The 2,595-nt window shown below is 40.6% G+C and overlaps 2 protein-coding genes across 2 annotated transcripts in view; one reads left to right on the top strand and one right to left on the bottom strand.

Annotated features, from left to right (window-relative positions):
- Positions 1-477, bottom strand: part of LOC101850131 (FMRFamide receptor) — a 51,537-nt gene extending 51,060 nt beyond the window's left edge. Inside the window, exon 1 of the mRNA XM_005090674.3 lies at positions 203-477. The gene's annotated coding sequence lies outside the window, so the exon portion shown is untranslated. The remainder of the gene's footprint in view (positions 1-202) is intronic.
- The window catches only part of LOC101859070 (focadhesin), a gene marked incomplete at its 3' end in the record, with an annotated part of 174,885 nt that overhangs the window by 128,346 nt on the left and 43,944 nt on the right, over positions 1-2,595 (top strand).

Raw genomic sequence — 2,595 nt, 5'->3', positions numbered from 1 at the left:
CCCAGTACCCGCAAAAGAACAAAAAATAAAGCATAATGAAAACAGAAAACACACAAACAAACAAACAAAACTCAACAAATCAAGAGGGTACAAACAATCCAGCTATCCTAGCCAAAATTAAAGGAGCTACCCAAAAATTAATGAATAAGAACGTCAACTTAAAAAGACAACAACAGTGTAACATTTTTCTTTGGATACTCACATAGTGCGGTAAAAGTTATTTCCCGAATCTTTCACTCTGCCAACAAGGACAGCCGAGAAATAGTCGCATTCTAATTACGTATTATGAAGCGTATACACTCCAGACAGCCTCAATCAAGTGGGAACACTGCCCCCGCCCAAGTTCAATTGCCCTCTTGTCAGTGGTGGTCGCGGTGGGGTAGGCAAGAAGTAGTAACGGCAGCGCGCCTACTCCGCTTCATTCAGTCTCGCGTGCCGATACCCACCAGGGCTGCTGGCTCGCGCCACCGACCGACAGACCGACCGACCGACCGACCGACAGTTTGCCTGGTCTGACGTCCAGATTGCGGCGACCGCGGGGCCACACAAATCACTTGGCACACGCGCCCGCGGACTGTCAGCGGTGTCGAAGTAAACGCAGGTGTAAGCCTACTATGTATTATAATATATTATAGTGCGGTCAAAAATTCGGGGCGCGACGTATTGCCAGATATCTCCCCAGCTATAGAGGCTAGACTCTCCGACTTTTGCACTATGATCTTTGCTAGGACTTATATCAATTTTTCTCAACAGATTAAACACATGTGCGCTATATTCTAGAATACTGATTTAAAAAAACAAACCCAGTCGATGGTTTCTACATATTTTAAAAAGGCTTACATTTTATGAGCTGGGATAAAAAAAGCAAATCCGTCCTACTTCTTGTAATCGCGACTCTATGCTTTTATGAGACGTTTAGTGCCAGAACAATACTTAAAGTGTCTTTTTTTAACCTATGTTTTTTTTTATTGCAACCACGGATGATAACTTTTTGGTATTGTTCAACCCAGACGAACCGGCAGCAGCGCATGGCTACTGAATAGGATTTTGGTATACTGTTTACTGTTCTTCACTCCTTTAACTCGTATGTTATATACTAACATATTATTGTATTATTGAGGGTTGTTTGTGAAAGTCAATGAAGATTGCTTGAAGAGTCGCACATTCGCACTGGTATCAAATAAAACAAGGCACCTTCCTGTCGCAGTGTCCGACTACGATTTCTTCTCACCACCATTCTGCTTCCCATCAGACTAGTTATAAAGTATGGGCAGAAATTCTTTACAACTTCACTTGTCATTTATCAGGAGATCGTTAATTATCCTTGGACCAAAGTTTTACCACTGAAAAGTGTCATTGGTGAGCTGTCACGTAGGCCACATACGTATGCAAAGTGTGTGTAAGAAGTGGGAAATGCTATTTTCTGTTAGACGGAGATTTGTAGTATTTTATGTTTATATACTTATGAAGAAAAGATTTTAAACCAAGCTTCAGCTACGGTGGGAATATATGATTAAGATAAGACAAATTGACCCAAACTGGTATGCAAAGTATGGGTGACATTGACTCACTCGTTAAAGAGACATTCAAAGATAAGTTACGCCTCGAAGTTTTAACTGCTTTGTAGGTATCATTCTTAAAGTGCGATCAACAATTATTTGCGGCACGATGGCTATTCGTTAGGTTAAGGGGGGGGGGGGGGTATTTTTCTTTTTTTAAAAATCCGCGCGGTCTTGCAACTGATAGTGTGAAAAGATTTTATGTAGTGCTTGCCTTTTCTCACGTAGCTCTTTCAAGAAACTCAAAACTGGCCAATAACTAACCCCCGATCTCATTACAGTGTTTTTGATTGTCATGCGTCTTCAGCCTTGCAACAGACTGTGAAAGAAGATTTATGCAGCGTGTGCTTTTTGTCACGTAGCTTAAACAAGAGACCTAAAACTGGCGTATACACATATCTCCGATCTTATTAGTATAGTTTGTTCTACGACATCAGTTTACTTTAAGCTCACGTACGTCCTGAGGAGGTCACCTGTTGTTGTTGTTGTTGTTGCTTCTACTACTTATCAGTCCAAATTATTTTAACCTAAAAACCCCGGTAACTTCGATTCGCGGCTGTTGAACGTGACCTATGTGTGGTCTTGTTGAAATTCGTGTGTAAACCACTTTGAACATATCCAATATATTATTTTGCCGTAAAAGGAGTGTGTCATCAGTGTAGTTATGGGGGTGCGTACTATCTCCACTTGTCACGCGAAAGACCGGGGTTCTATTCCCCGCCAGGAAGGGTTGTTTTTGTCTTTGTATGAGAGAGAGAGAGAGAGAGAGAGAGAGAGAGAGAGAGAGAGAGAGAGAGAGAGAGAGAGCTGAAACAGATAATCTAGTTTTTTTAATTTAAAACTTAAAAACTTTTTATAAAAGTGATTTTTTTACCATTCAGCGGACAGAGGGTATTTTTAAAGGAAAATTATTTGCCCTTTCTTCTATTGCATATTTTGGTGGGTAGGTGGTGAATATTAAAAAAACCCAACAATCCAACAACAATTTTAAAATAAAAGTTCCTGTTTATTCCAACCAGCGAAAAGAGGCCATTGG

This window comes from Aplysia californica, unplaced genomic scaffold (genome assembly GCF_000002075.1).
Source record: "Aplysia californica isolate F4 #8 unplaced genomic scaffold, AplCal3.0 scaffold00020, whole genome shotgun sequence".
NCBI classification, from domain to species: Eukaryota; Metazoa; Mollusca; class Gastropoda; order Aplysiida; family Aplysiidae; genus Aplysia; species Aplysia californica.
This window is presented reverse-complemented; position numbering and strand designations above follow the sequence as displayed.